Below are 17,104 nucleotides of genomic sequence, written 5' to 3'. Positions count from 1 at the left end.
TACGGGTTAGGAAGTTGTGGGCATGCTATGTCGGTGCTGGAAGCGTGGCGACACTTGCGGGCTGCCCCCAGAACACTCTACACAAAAGATGCATTTCACTGTGTGTTTAGATGTACATATGACTAACATAGAAATCTTATCTTATCGTACCTCTTCAAAAATGTAATCAAGTTGGTCAGACATATATCCCTCGATCTACCATTACTATCTTATCAGTTGAAGGGTCTCAACCCAAAACGTCAACTGTACATTTTCCTCCTTAGATGCTGCCTGACCTGCTGAGTTCCTTCAGCATTTTGTGTGCTGTCAGAAAGCCAACTGGGTTCAATGACGAATGCCAAGGGGCCTGTCAGAAACAGCACCAGGAGTACCTACATATGAGGTGCCAACCTGATGAAGCTGTATTGCAGGCTACAAGTGTGCTAAAGTGCAAAAAAAAATGAAATGGACAGAGTTAAGAAATCCCACAAACAACAGGTCAGATCAAACCTCCACTGTCTCACTGCACTCAGTTGTAATGGACAGCTAATGGGAGGGTGAGTATTGGAGAATACTCCCTTTCTCAGTGATGTCAGAGTCCAAAAGTCAAGGCTGAAATGTTTGGATCCACTAAAGGCAACAGTGCTGAGATTCCGATGTATCCCAGTTTCCTCCCGGGATTCTCACCATCACAAATATGAGTCTTTAGTTACTCTACATGACATAAGCAAATGGCCGAAAGCACTGGGTATGTGGTATGTGTATTTGTATATAGAACATAGAACAGTACAGCACAGAACAGGCCCTTCAGCCCACAATGTTGTGCCGACATAACTATTCCCTGCTACCGACAGAATGCCCATATCCCTCTATTTTCCTCTCATTCATGTGCCCATCCAAACCCCTCTTAAAAGCCCCCAATGAATTTGCCTCCACCACCCTATCAGGCAACGCATTCCAGGCATCCACCACTCTCTCAGTAAAAAACCTACCCCTCACATCTGTTCTGAACCTACCCCCTCTCACCTTAAATGCATGCCCTTATATAGTTGTGTACTAAAGGCAAAGAGTGCTAGAGAACATAAACAGGCCCCTCTTCGAACACTATGGCTGGATAATATGGGACCAGTCATGTATTGGTATTGGTTTATCATTGTCACTTATACCAAGGTACAGTGGAAAACTTGTCTTGCATACCGTTCATACAGATCAATTCATTACACAGTGCAGATACACTGAATTAGTACAGAGTGTATCGAGGTAGTACAGGTAAAAACAATAACAGAATATGGATTAAAGTGTCACAGCTACAGGGAAGTCAATAGGATACAAGGTCATAACAAGGTAGCCAATAGGATACAAGGTCATAACAAGGTAGATTATGAGTCCATCTCATCGTATAAGGGAACCATTCAATAGTTTTATCACAGTGGGATAGATGCTGTCCTTGAGCCTGGTGGTATGTGCCCTCAGGCTCCTGTATCTTCTGCCTGATGGGAGAAGAGAGAAGAGAGAATGTCCCGGGTGGGTGGGGTCTTTGATTATGCTGGCTGCTTCACCAAGGCAGTGAGAGGTAAAGACAGAGTCCAAGGAGGGGAGGCTGGTTTCTGTGACGCGCTGGGCTGTGTCCACAACTCTCTACAGTTTCTTGCAGTCCTGGGCAGAGCAGTTCCCACACCAAGCCGGGATGCATCCAGATAGGAAGTTTTCTATGGTGCATCAATAGAAATTGGTTTAAAGCTCCACCTTAAGGCACAAGAGACCGCAGGTGCTGGAATCTGAAGCATCAAGCAATCTGCTGGGGAACTCAGTGGGTCAAGCAGGACCTGGTGCAGGCTTCCAGCACCAACATGCGGATGAGAATGCACAAGGCGTTGATAGTAAGTTTGTGGACGGCACCAAAATAGGAAATGTCGTAGACTGTGAAGGTATTCACTGGTGAGGTAAGTATAGAAGTTGGGATGTTGTGTTGCAGTTGTACAAGGCGTCAGTGAGGCCACATTTGGAATATTGTGTTCTGTTTTGGTCACCCTGCTGTAGGAAAGATGCCATTAAGCTGGAAAGAGTGCAGAGGAGATTTACGAGGATGTTGCCGGGACTCGAGGGACTGAGTTATGGAGAGAGGTTGAGCAGGTTTGGACTTTATTCACTGGAGCGTCGGAGAATGAGGGGTGATCTTACAGAGGTGTATAAAATCATGAGGGGTATAGATAGGGTGAATGCGCACAGTCTTTTCCCCAGGGTTGGGAAATCAAGAACTAAAGGGCATAGGTTTAAGGTGAGGGAGAGAGATTTAAAAGGGACCCTGATGGGTAACCTTTTCACCCAGAGGGTGGTGCATATATGGAATGAGCTTCCAGATGAAGTGGCTGAAAAAACTTTAAAAACTTTATTTATACAGCATGGTAACAGACCCTTCCATCCAACGAGCCTGCGCAGCCCAATTACACCCATGTTAACCTACTAACCTGCACGTCTTTGGAATGTTGGAGGAAACCGGAGCACCCAGAGGAAACCCATGCAGACACGGAGAGAACGTACAAACTCCTTACAGACAGCGGCGGGAATTGAACCCGGGTCGCTGGTACTATAATGTGTTACGCTAACCGCTATGCTACAGAACTGCAATTAACAGAACTAGCTGAGAATAATAATGTTAAATACAGGAGGCTTGAGTTTGACAACAGTGTTTCGTGGGAAAAGAAACAAAATGGAGCTCACGCTTAACAGGCTTCAGAGGCAGCTTGCTAGCTACAAAGTGCAGGAATTCATCATATCCTACCTGCAGAAGGTGAAGGTATTTTTCAAGGCCAATATTATTCTACAGGCGGGAGGCAGTGATGAAAATGTACAGGCATTGAATGATTAGTATCATCACATGTCCCGAGATACAGTGAAAAGCTTTTGTTTGCATATCATGCAGACAGATCATCCCATATACTGAGACAATAAAACATTAAACAGGATGCAGAATATAGTATTGGTATTGGTTTATTATTGTCACTTGTACCGAGGTACAGTGAAAAACTTGTCTTGCATACCGATCGTACAGGTCAATTCATTACACAGTGCAGTTACCTTGAGTTATTGAGTTAGTACAGAGTGCATTGAGGTAGTACAGGTAAAAACAATAACAGTACAGAGTAAAGTGTCACAGCTACAGAGAAAGTGCAGTGCAATAAGGTGCAAGGTCACAACAAGGTAGATCGTGAGGTCAGAGTCCATCTCCTCATATAAGGGAACAGTTCAATAGTCTTATCACAGTGGGATAGAAGCTGTGAAAGAACAGTGCAGGTAGATTGGGAGATCAAGAGTTCACCTTTAGCATACAAGAGGTCCATCCAAGAGTCTCATCACAGTGGGATAGAAGCTGTCCTTGATCCTGGTGGTACGTATTCTCCAGCTTTTCTATCTTCTGCTTGACAGGAGAGGGGAGACGAGAGAATGACTGGAGCAGGGGTCCTTGAATATTTTGGCTACTTTCCCAAGGCAGCAGGAAGTGTGGACAGAGTCAGTAAAAGGGAGGCTGGTTTCCGTGATGTGCTGGGCTGTGTCCACAACTCTCTGCAGTTCCTTGTGGTCGTGGGCAGAGCAGCTGCCGTACCAAGCCGTGATGCATCCAGATAGCATGCCTTCTATGGTGCATCTGTAAAAATTGGTGAGGATCATTGGGAACATAGCGCTCTGAGGAAGTAGAGATGTAACAAAACAATATTAGTTATGGAGATGGACTCCAAAGTGTATGGCATACATAGCTCTGAAGAAAATTAGTTATCGACAGTGTAGCTACAGTGAGCTAAAGAGGCTATTCAGAGATTAGAAGAATACTTTAATGCATAGCCATTTGAGATGATGCAGAGCTATATATTTAGCACATTGTAATTGGAATTGGTTTATTATTGTCACGTATCGAGATACAGTGAAAAACTTGTCTTGCATACCATTCGTACAGATCATGTCATTACAACGGTGCATTGAGGTAGTACAAGGGAAAACAATAACAGAGTGCAGAATAAAGTGTAACAGCTACAGAGGAAGTGCAGGGTGCTCCGGTTTTCTCCCACATTCCAAAAAGAAACGTACAGGTTAGAAGCCGTCGGCATGCTATGTTAGAGCTGGAAGAGTGGCGACACTTGCAGGCTGCCCCCAGCACATTCTCAGTAATGCAAAAAGATGCGTCTCACTGTGTGTTTCGATGTACATGTGACTAATAAATATCTTATCTTATCAATAAGGTGCAAGGTCATAATGAGATGATTGTGAGGAGAAGAGGTTAGCATGCAATCTAAAACTGTCAGGAAAACCTGACAATGGCAAGCACAGCCTTATGTTTGATTTGGCAAGCTTGTGATTTACATGCTAAAGGTACCTCAAGAACGTCAAGGAAATCCATTTTGAGCCAGACCTAGATGTGACGATAGCCTACATTCAAAGGACAACTCCCAAAGCACTAGTCCTAAGTCAAGGACAGCATGATGTGACAGCAAGTGGTTTAAACCACTGTTGTAGACGTACTGACAATCATTCCTTACACACAGCACAGCTTCTAAAATGAAACACAGGACGATAATAAGGAGTGGAGTTTCAAATCAACATAAGCTTGAAAAAATGGGAGTCTGTGCAATATTGCAACCACTGCAGATGACAGAGAACTTACTGGTATAGTATCTATGCTACAAGTAACTATAGAACAATAGCACTTTAAAGTTACAATCCTGATTGCCAGAAAACCTGACAATATAGTTCGACATGGTGGCAGACTAAACCATTCTAGGGAAGGATACAAATGCAAAGCAATTTAGTGGCTACACAGGAGACCGCAGATGCTGGGATCTGGAGCAACACACAATCCGCTGGAGGAACTCAGCGGGTCGGGCAGCATCTGTAGTGTGACCAGTCCTGATCCCGGGTCTCAACCTGAAACACCGACAATTCCTTCCCTCCCCCGACAGATGCCGCTCGACTCGCTGAGTTCCTCCAGCGGATTGTTTGTTGCTCCAGTTTAGTGGTGACCTTTGGAAGATGCAAGCATGGAATGCCGTGATGGCCAATGTCTTGGGGTGCCCACTGTTATAGTCAACTAACACAGGGCATCCAACATCAAGAGAGTGATTATTTCTCATTATTTCCCTTTAAGATAGAAAGGAGTTATTTAGATCATCAAATCTATACCAGCTTTCCTCATTACCTCCCTTCTCCCAATTCCTCTACCATCCAGAGGGATTTCCGAAGACTTTAGCAGCACTTCCCAATCCCTTTGGACAATGATAGTGGGGAACGTGGGAACAGTGCCTCCTGCAGGTTCCCCTCCACGTCACATACCATCCTGACTTGGAAATATATCACAGTTCCTTCAATATTGTTGACTTTGCAGCTTTACAAAACTCTAGTTAGGCCACACTTAGAGTACTGTGTTCAGTTCTGGTCGCCTCATTATAGGAAGGATGTGGAGGAGTTGGAGAGGGTGCAGAGGAGATTTACCAGGATGCTGCCTGGATTGGAGAGTATTGAATATGAGGAGAGGCTTAAGGTGCTAGGGCTTTATTCACTGGAAAGGAGGAGGATGAGAGGAGACATGATAGAGGTATATAAAATACTGAGAGGAATAGATAGAGTAGACAGTCAGCGCCTCCTTCCCAGGGCACCAATGCTCAAGACGAGAGGTCATGGCTTTAAGGTTATGGGTGGGAGGTTCAGGGGAGATGTCAGGGGGAGGTTTTTCACCTAGAGAGTGGTTGGTGCATGGAATGCACTGCCTGGGGTGGTGGTGGAGGCAGATACATTGAACAGGTTCAAGAGCTTGTTGGATAGGCATATGGAGGAGTGTGGGATGGGGGGATATGCGGGAGGAAGGGATTAGGTAGTGTGAGGGTGGTTTGATGGACGGCACAACATGGTGGGCCGAAGGGCCTGTTTTGTGCTGTATGGTTCTATGGTTCTATGGTTTATATCCTGGAACTCTCTAAAGGCGCACATGTGGGAGCGCCTTTAGCAGAAGCACTGCAGCGGTTTCAGAAGGCAGATGGACAAAGTTTCTAGCTTTTGCAGTGACACCCACTATGTGTAAATCAATAAAAAAAATGTCTCAATGGAGACACAGGAGAGACGACAGATGCTGGAAATCTGGAGCAACACACGAAGCACTGGAGGAACTCAAGGGGTCAGGTAGCATCTGTGGAAGGAAATGAACAGTCGATGTTTCGCGTCGGGACTCTTCATCTGGACTGGAAGGAAAGGGGGGGAGATCGCCAGTATAAAGAGGTGGGGGAAGGGGTGGAGCAAGAGGTGGCAGGTGATAGGTGGATCCAGGTGAGAGGGGAATGATAGACAGGTGAGGGAGAAATTGGAATTGGTTTATTATTGTCACTTGTACCGAGGTACAGTGAAAAACTTGCATACCGTTCCTACAGATCAATTCATTGCACAGTAGACAGAGGTAGTACAAGGTAAAATAATACAGAATATAGAATAAAGCGTCATAACTACAGAGAAAGTGCAGTGCAGGTAGACAATAAGGTGAAAGGTCATAACGAGGTAGATTGTGAGGTCAAGAGTCCATCTTTTCGTACTAGGGGACTGTTCAATCGTCTTATGACAGTGGGGTAGAAGCTGTCCTTGAGCCTGGTGGTATGTGCTTTCAGGCTTTTGTATCTTCTGCCTGATGGGAGAGGGGAGAAGAGAGAATGTCCGGGGTGGGTGGGGTCTTTGACTATGCTGACCGGTTTACCAAGGCAGCAAGAAGTGCAGGCAGAATCCATGGAGGGGAGGCTGGTTTCCATGATGCACTGGGCTGTGTCCACAACTCTATGCAGTTCCTTGCGATTCCAGGCAGAGCAGTTGCCGTACCAAGCCGTGATGCATCCAGATAGGATGCTTTCTATAATGCATCAATAAAAGTTGGTGAGTGTCAAAGGGGAGATGCCAAATTTCTTTAGCCTCCTGAGGAAGTAGAGGCGCTGGTGAGCTTTCTTGGCTGTGGCGTCTACATGGTTGGACCAGGACAGGTGATCACTCCTAGGAACTTGAAGCTCTCAACCCTCTCGATCTCAGCAACATTGATGCAGACAGGAGCACGTGCACCACCTCCCCCCCCTGAAGCCAATGACCAGCTCTTTTGTTTTGCTGACATTGAGGGAAAGGTTGTTGTCTTGACACCAGGTCACTAAGCTCTTTATCTCCTTCCTGTACTCCGTCTCATCATTGTGTCTAAATTCCTCTTAAATGTTGCTATTGTATCTGCTTCCACTTCTTAGGCTGGCAGCCTGTTTCAGGCACTTATCCCACTCTGTGCCTTGTAAATCTCCTTTAAACTTTCCCCCCTCACCTAAAAGCTATGGCCTCTATTAGTTGACATTTCCACCCTGGGAAAATAGATGTTGACTGTCTACCCTATCTATGCCTCTCATAATTTTGTAAACTTCTTTCAGGTCTCCCCTCAGCCTCCGATGCTCCAGAGGAAACAACCCAAGTTTGTCCAACCTCTCCTTATAGCACATGCCCTCTAATCCAGGCAGCATCCTGGTAAACCTCTTCTGCACCCTCTATAGCAACCCTCTATACAATGCTCAATGCACAAGATCCCCTCACCCTTTTCCAAATTCACTTGAAGGGTATTAGAAATGGGAGCAGGAGTAGGCTATTTGACCTTTGAGCCTGCTCTGCTATTCATCAAGATCAAGACTGATCTTCTACCTCAGTGACATTTTCCTGCACTGTACCTGTATGCCTTCATTCCCTTAATATCTAACAATTTAACAATCTAACAATAAGGTGTGCAAGATGATAGATCGAATGGACAGTCAGAGACTTTTTCCCAGGGTGAAAATTGTTCACACGAGGGGGCATCATTTTAAGGTGATTGGAGGAAGGTATAAGGGGGATGTCAGGGGTAAGTTTTTTTACACAGAGAGTGGTGGGTGCGGGGAACGCACTGCCGGCAGATACATTAGGGACATTTAAGAGACTCTGAGATAGCCACATGAATGATAGAGAAATGAAGGGCTATGTGGGATGGAAGGGTTAGATAGATCTTAGAGCAGGATAAACTGTATAAAGGGGATGTCAGGGGTAAGTTGATAGAGGTGTACAAGATGATAAGAGGCATACTGTAGCTCGAGTGAACAGTCAGAGACTTTTTCCCAGGGCGACAATGGTCAACGTGAGGGGACATCATTTTAAGGTGATTGGAGGAAGGTATAAGGGGGATGTCAGGGGTAAGTTTTTTACACAGAGAGTGGTGGGTCCGTGGAACACACTGCCGGCAGAGGTTGTAAGGCAGATACATTAGGGACATTTAAGAGACTCTTATATAGCCGCATGAATGATAGAAAAATGGAAGGCTATGTGGGAGGGAAGGGTTAGATAGATCTTAGAGCAGGATAAAATGTCGGCACAACATTATGGTCCGAAGGGTTTACTGTGCTGTAATATTCTATGAACTTATCAATCTCTAACATACATGAACTCAATGACTGAGTGTCCAGTCCAGGACAGAGAATTCCATAGATTCACACCATATGAGGAAGATATTTCCCCTCTTCTCAGTTCTAAATGACCTGCCCCTTAATATGAGGTTGTGACTCCTGGTGGCCCTCCTCAGCAGCATAATCTTCTTCTCTGCATCCACCTTGTTGGGTCCGGAAAGTACCTTCAAGAGGTGGTGCCTCAAGGAGGCAGCATCCATCACGAAGGACCGTCATCATCCAGGACATGCCCTCTTCTTGTTACTACCATCAGGGAGGAAGTACAGGAGCCTGAAGACCCACACTCGACATTTTAGGAACAGCTTCTTCTCCTCCGCCATTAGATTTCTGAATGGTCCATGAACCCATGAACACTACCTTGTTATTCCTTCTTTTGCCCTATTTATTTATTTTGTAATTGAAAGTAATTTTTAAGTACCGCTACTACAAAACAACAAATTTCACGTCATATGTAAGTGATAATAAATCTGATTCTGATTCTGTAAGAATGTTATGTTTCAAAGATATCTTTATTAGTCACATGTACATCGAAACACACAGTGAAATACATCTTTTGCGTAGAGTGTTCTGGGGGCAGCCCACAAGTGTCGCCACGCTTCTGGCACCAACATAGCATGCCCGCAACTTCCTAACCCGTACGTCTTTGGAATGTGGGAGGACACCGGATCACCCGGAGGAAACCCACGCAGACATGGGGAGAACACACAAACTCCTTACAGACAGCGGCCGGAATTGAACCTGTAATAGTGTTACGCTGACCGCTACACTACCGTGCTTACCCTCCCATTTTTCTAAACCGTGAAGAAAACAGGACTAATCTTCTCAATCACACTTCATATTGCAAACTTGTTCCCGCCGAAACCATTCTTCTGATTCTTTGTTGCACTTCCTCTATTGCAAATACATCCTATCTTAGGTAATGAGATCAAAACTGTGCAAAATATTCCAGAGGCGGTCTCACCAAAGCCCTATATAATTGCTGGGGAATCTCCTCATCAGAGGGATGTGTCTGCACCCACAGAAAGACAAAGCAAAATCCTGTGCTGTATTCCACAAGCTAATAGATTACTGCAAAAAAATAAACAAAATGTATTCAACTCAGATGGAGGAAATATATTTCAAAAGTGTTTCTGTTAACTTGTGGAAAAGACTGCCACCCAGTGGGAGAAAAACGCAATGAGTAGATCTGCAATGTTCCACCTGAGAAGTCATGGTCAAAGTTGACTTTATTGCCATATGCACAAGTACATGTGTGCACAGGTGCAACAAAAAACTTGCTTGTAGCAGCGTCACAGGCACGTAGAATCAGATAAGCAACATTCACAAGAAAAACATAAATTAAACATAAATTACACACTATTTTTATAAGAAAAAACACAATAGAACAAAAAGAAACATTTAGTCCATTTTAGTGCAATGTGATCAAAGTGGTCATAGTGTTGCTAAACTGTAGTGATTAGGGTTTTGCTGGTTCGTTCATGATTGAAAGGATGTAGCTGTTCTTGAACCTGGTGGTGTGGGACTTCAGGCTTCTGTACCTCCTGCCCGATGGTAGCTGCGAGGAGATGGCATGGCCCAGATGGTGGGGATTTTTAATGATGGATGTTGCCTTCTTGAGGCAGCGCCTCCTGTAGATACTTCCGATGGTGGGGAGGGATGTGCCCGTGATGTATTGGGCTGAGTCCACTACTCTCTGCAGCTTCTTACGTTCCTGCGCATTGGAATTGCCGTACCAGACCATGATGCAACCAGTCAGGACCCTTTCAACAGTTCATCTGTAGAAATTTCTTAGATCGTTCAGTGACAAGTTGGTAAATTGTTAACTTGTTTTATTACTGTCACATGTACCGAGGTACAGTGAAAAACTTTGCTGGGAGAAGCAAACTCAACAGTAACATTCAAAGGAAAGTTGGAAGTCATGGAAAGAAATAAGACAGAGAGAGGGCACTTGTCTCAATGGTTCAATATAATTTATCAAAACCCAGCATTTCTCTCTGATCTATTTTTATTTATCCAACTTCCTTCTGTTACGGACTCAGTGAAAGTCCCTTTAAGATAGAGAGTGTATGTGTATGTGTGTGTGGGGCGTGCTTACGTCAATAGAAGATAAAGGACGTAATGACGTTGTTGAAGAGGTTAGAAGAAGAAGAAGGAGAGAGAGAGAGAAGGGAGAGAGACACCAGCCTGCTTGTTTTCTCTATCGATGGATGAGAAACAATAACTGTGTTTGCCACTGAAATCCATGTATGGAAGTTGGAAGTAATCCGGTGGAGTTCACTTTGTTGCTGACCTGTAGAAAGAAACAGGTATTTGTGTGTGGACGACCACGGTTCGGATGCTTTCGGGGTGAGGAAGTCACTACCGAGTAAACGCTGAAGTGTCGTTTGGGTTCCATCGTGGAACATTTGGATTTCGTATGTACTCTCTCTATGTTTTTCTACATCTACATCATATCTTCAGACAACGGTGGTTGTTGAAGAAGCCCTTGCTCATGTTTCACCTTATGGCTTGCGGAACTGAACTTTAAGAACCATTCCGGAACTGGGAGTTTTGGACTTTGTCACACACACACACGACGAGTTTAGTTTTGGGGTTAACGTTCGAGGTTTAACATTTTCGAATTCTAACATACTAACATTTTTACTTTTATTTTACGTATTATCGTAAGTAGTGATTAATAAAATAGTTTTTAACACTAAATCATGCTCAGTGTGTTTCTTTTGTTGCTGGTTCGTGACACTTCTAAAAGTAGACACACAAGAGACTGCTGGTCCTGGAATCTGGAGAAACAAGAAGCTGGAGAAAATCAGGGAGTTAGTGGAGGGAAATGAACAGTCGATATTTCAGGTCAAGACTTCCTTCCAAAAGTCCTTTTATAAGATAAGATAAGATATCTTTACTAGTCACCTGTACATCGAAACACACAGTGAAATGCATCTTTTGCGTAGAGTGTTCTGGGGTGCAGCCCGTAAGTGTCGCCACGCTTCCGGTGCCAACATAGCATGCCCACAACTTCCTAACCCGTACGTCTTTGGAATGTGGGGGGAACCCAGATTTCTGCTTTCACCATCCATTCAGTCAATGCTTTCCATATCATAATGACAAAAGTTATCCAAATCTCCCCTTTTTCGGTCCTGATGCAGGGTTTCGACCCAAAACGTTGACAATTCCTTTCCTCCCACAGATACTGCTCGACCTGCTGAGTTCCTCCAGCAGATTGTGTGTTGCTCCAGATTCCAGCATCTGCAGTCTCCTTATCTCCCCTTTCTCATAACGTCTTAAACCTGTGCACTCTCATTACTGCTTCACCTACCATATCTTTATGTGTGGCCTTAAAATTAATCCTCAGTTTTTACCACCAAATTGCTATCTCGTGACAGACATGCATTCTGTTCCTCTTCCAAAGTCAATGGAACTGAACTTTGGAAGCAGAGAACAGCCCACATCCACTAATTTGTAGAATATGTTGCGTTACCAACCATGGATGAACTTAAAAGAACTTAAAACTTGGGAGGTTCAAGGGAGATGTCAGAGGGAGGTTTTTCACCCAGAGAGTGGTTGGGGCATGGAATGCGCTGCCTGGGGTGGTGGTGAGGCAGGTACACTGGTCAAGTTTAAGAGATTGTTAGACAAGCATATGGAGGAATTTCAAATAGAGGGATATGTGGGACGAAGGGGTTAGATAGTCTTAGGCGAGGTTTAAAGGTCGGCACAACATGGTGGGCCGAAGGGCCTGTATTGTGCTGTATTGTTCTATAGTTCTATGATTAAAGCTACCATCGGGCAGGAAATACAGAAGCTTGAAGTCCCACACCACCAGGTTCAATAATGGCAACTTCCCTTCAACCTTTCAGTTCTTGAACCAACCGGCACAACCCTAATCACTACAGTTTTGCAACACTATGAACACCTTGGTCACTTTGCGCTGAAATAGACTTTGTTTTTGGAGCCTGAGGGCACATACCCCCAGGCTTAAGGACAGTTTCTATCCCACTGTGATAAGGCTATTGAACAGTTCGCTTATACGATGAGATAGACACTTGACCTCACAATCTACTTTGTTGTGACTTGCACCTTATTGTCTACCTGCACTGCACTTTCTCTGTAGCTGTGACACTTTACTCTATGCTGTTATTGTTTTTACCTGCACTACCTCAGTGCACTCTGTACTAACTCAATGTAACTGCACTGTGTAATGAATTGACCCGTACGATCGGTATGCAAGACAAGTTTTTCACTGTACCTCGGTACAAGCGACAATAATAAACCAATAAACTAATAATAGTAAAAAATGTGTTAAATTTATGTTTTTCTTGTGAACGCTGCTTATCTGATGCTATGAGCCTGTGATGCTGCTGCAATAAGTTTTTCATTGCACCTGTGCACACATGGACTTGTGCAGATGACAATAAACTCAACTTTGACTTTGCATCTTTGGGACTATTACATTAAACATCCTTTGCACCCTTTCCCGGCTTCGGTGTAACCTCAATCCTGATTCGGCCTTGATCACATAGAACAGAGAACAGTGCAGCACAGGAACAGGTCCTTCGGCCCACAATGTCTGCACCGAACACGATGCCGAATTAAACTAAATTTAATCACATCACTGACTACTGAGTTCCACCTCCCTAGCATCGCCTGTCTCAGCTCATCTGCGGCTGAAATCCACACTGGTATTTTTGTACCTCTGCCGTGGTCAATCTCCCATCTTCCACCCTTTGTAAGCGTAAGGTCATCTGACTCTCTGTCGCCCATAACCTAATTCACATCAGGTCTGGTTCATTCTCCAGCTCTGAGTTTGCTGCACTTCTAATTCTAACATGGAGCATCATTGGTAAAGCCAGCATTTAATTCCATTCTTGATTGTTTTTGAGTTATTGAACCAGATGGGTTTGTACTACAATCTACTAATGGATACTCTTACCAAACCTAGGATTTCCTTCTTTTAAATTACAGATTTAAGCATCCACAATTTTAATTAATTCATTGACTCTTTAAGAGGGGGAAAGTTTAAAGGAAAGTATTTTTACTCTGAGAGTGGGAGGTGCTGTGTTATTATGTAGTTATCATAAAGAACTACAGTTCCCAGCAGGCAATGCAAGGGGTCACATGGGGGACCAGGAAGTGGCTGTAAAAAGAGAGGGAAGGCAAGCCAGTCTGGTGGTTGGTTAATAAAAATGTTCAGATGTTAAACCCACACGAAGTTTGTCTCTTGATGAAGAACAAACATAACATGGCGTCAGAAGTTGGATTGCGGTCTGAACAGGGAGGGTAGATGAATACTGTGTACAATTGAGAAAGAGACTCAGTGAGTACAAAAGAAAAGCTGTAATATGATGGAGAAAAGGCTGGCCGGCGTGGCGAGGGAGCACGTTGTTCCTGAAGTTCAGCGGTCATCGGATTTGCCAAGAGAGATTCAGGCGAGAGGCCATTATGGATAAGCTAAGTCCTCCCACGCCTATATAGTTTACTGGCAATCTAACCGATAATTGGAAATGCTCAAACAGTGATTCGGCATATATTTAGATGCTAGTGGAGCGGGAAGGAATGATGAAAAATTGAAAGCGTCTATTTTTCTGCACGTGATTAGTGAAGATGCTTTGGACATCTATAACAGCTTTCAAATTGATGAGACAGCTTTTGAGTTGGGCACTTTGATGAAAAAATTTGAGGAGTATTTTATCCCAAAATAAAAACATCACATTTGAGAGATATAACTTTTTTTTGCTGTGACCAGAAACAAGGTGTTAGTTTTGACCAATACTTAGCTGAGCTTCACACACTGAGTAAGTCTTGTGAATTTGGAGATTTGAGAAACTCACTGGTTGAAGACAGAATAGTTTGTGGACTTCCAGATAATGGACTCAGAGAAAGACTGTTGCGTGAAAAAGATTTGACCCTGGAAAAGGCGGTGAATATGTGTAGGTCGGCAGAAAGCACATGAGCAGAAGCTAAGGAGCTGCATAAGGCAGACACAATAGTGCATGCTGTGAAAACAGAGAAGCAGCTCCCAAGGCATTTCCAAAAGCACAGCAAAGCAAAGAGGAAGGCTCAAACAGCAAATGCAGCAGATGTGGAGGTGGACACATTCCAAAGATGTGTCCTGCTTATGGGAAGTCCTACAATAGCTGTGGGAAGAAGAATCACTTTGCGGGGTGCTGCAAAGCTGGGGCTAACATGAGAAAGGTGCACACAGTTGATGAGGAAATGGAGGAATTCTTTGTGGAGTCTGTACAGACTGTGGCTGCTGGTGAAACAGAATGGATTGTTCCAGTAACTGTGAATGAGACAGTAATTCCATTCAAGCTTGACACCGGAGCTCAGGTGAATATGTTATCCATGGATGATTATAAGACTCTCACAGTAAAGAGTAAGATTTACCCTGTGAAGTTAAAAGTGACAGGCTACACTGGAGAGAAAGTTCCAGTAAAAGGGAGCTGTACGGTGACCTTTAAGCACAAGGGACAGCCCTTAAAATCACAGCTACTGATTGTAGAAAAGAGAGTACAGCCAATATTAGGTCTGAGTGCATGTGAAAAGCTCAACCTAGTGAAAAGAGTTTTCATAGTAGCTTCACATACCAAAGACGACCACACAACACTCATGGAAGAGTATGCAGATGTCTTTGAGGGGCTCAGATGCTTGTCTGGTGTACACAAAATTCACATAGATGAGGCAGTGGCTTCCGTTGTCCATGCATGCAGGAAAGTTCTGTTTCAACTTGGAGATAAACTTAAACAAGAAGTAGCATGCATGGAACGGATGAATGTCATACAGAGAATTGAAGAACCAACAGATTGGGTGAGTTCACTGGTCATTGTGCAAAAGAAAAATGGAGCATTGCGGATATGTCTAGACCCAAGAGATCTCAATAAAGCTATCAAAAGAGAGCATTTTAAATTGCCAATGCGGGAGGAGATCATGTTCCGGTGTTCAGGTGCCAAATGGTTTAGCAAGCTCGACGCATTGTCTGGGTTTTGGCAGATAAAGCTTGATGAGGCAAGTTCGAGACTGTGTACTTTTAGCACACCACAGGGAAGATATCGCTATCTTCGGCTGCCATATGGGATCCTGTCCACATCAGAGGTCTACCATAATACCACCTACATGATTTTTGAAGGCATACTTGGTGTCGAGACCATGATGGATGACATCATCATCTGGGGGTCCACCAAGGAGGAACATGATACTCGACTGAGACAAGTGCTTAACATGACAAGCAATGTCAATTTGAAATTAAATAAAGAGAAACGTGAGTTTGGTGTAAAGACACTGATCTTCATAGGAGATGTCATATCTGAAGACGGAGTGAAGCCTGACCCAAGAAAGATATCAGCCATTAAAAGCATGGAGAGGCCCCAAAACAAAGAGGAGGTGAGATGTTTCTTAGGGATGGTGACTTACCTGGCTAAGTTCATTCCTCGACTGTCAACAGTGTCAGCACCACTTAGGTCACTCCTTCAACAACAAAATGAATGGATTTGGTCTCATGAGCAAGAAGAGTGTTTCCAGACGTTGAAAAGGGTCTTCACTGAAGATCCCATGCTGAAGTTTTATGATCCGGAAAGGTGTATCAGGATATCAGCTGATGTGTCCCGGCACGGCCTTGGATCAGTACTACTGCAGCAGCATGATGGCACATGGCAACCTGTGGCCTATACATCAAGGCCTTTAACAAGTGCGGAAGCCAACTATGCACAGAAAGAGCTTCTCGCCAGTACATATGCTTGTGAAAGGTTCCATCAGTACATCTGTGGGTAAGCTATTGAAGTGGAGACAGACCATAAACCATTGGTCTCAATTATGTTCAAAACACTGAATGGGTGTCCCATGAGGATACAGCGCATGTTGATAAGGCTGCAGAAATATGATGTGAAGATGAGCTACACACCGGGAGGATATATGTTTGCTGCTGATGCGCTGTCTCGAGCAGTCGACAAGACAGAAAAGAGTGACCAGCAGATTAATGCAGATATACAGGCCTATGTTGACATGATTGTCACCTCTCTTCTAGTATCTCTGGATAGAACAGAGCAGATTAGGAAAGCAGCAGAGGCAGATGAAACAATGAAAGTACTCAAGGATACAATATGGAAAGGATAGTCAGCAGCAAAGGATAACGGTCCAATGTGTATTTGGGATTTTTGGGCATGCAGAGCTAAACTGTCAGCAGTGAAAGATATGGTCTTCAAATGGAACAGGTTTGTGATTCCAGTGTCACTACGCAAGGGGATGCTCCAGAAGAAATACAAAGGACATCTTGGGGAGGAAAAATGTAAACATAGAGCACGTGAAGTGATGTACTGGCCAAGAATGAACGAAGGCATCAGCCGGACCACTGCTTCATGTGAAATATGCCTTACCTACAGACCAAAGCAGCAAACAGAACCACTTACACCACACCCTGTACCAGACAGGCCGTATTTCAAAGTTGGAGTGGATTTATTTGACTGGAATGGGAAGAGCCATATTGTTGTAACAGACTACTTTTCCAATTACCCAGAGGTTGCGACACTGCAATCAACATCCAGCAAAGCAGTTATCATGTTCCTGAAAGCTGTGTTTGCGGGGCATGGAGTTCCATGTGAAGTCATATCAGACAATGGTCCACAATTTTCGAGCTGTGAATTTGAATCCTT

The sequence above is a fragment of the Pristis pectinata genome, chromosome 2 (genome assembly GCF_009764475.1).
Source record: "Pristis pectinata isolate sPriPec2 chromosome 2, sPriPec2.1.pri, whole genome shotgun sequence".
In the NCBI taxonomy this organism is placed as follows: Eukaryota; Metazoa; Chordata; class Chondrichthyes; order Rhinopristiformes; family Pristidae; genus Pristis; species Pristis pectinata.
Note: the sequence above shows the minus strand (reverse complement) of the source record.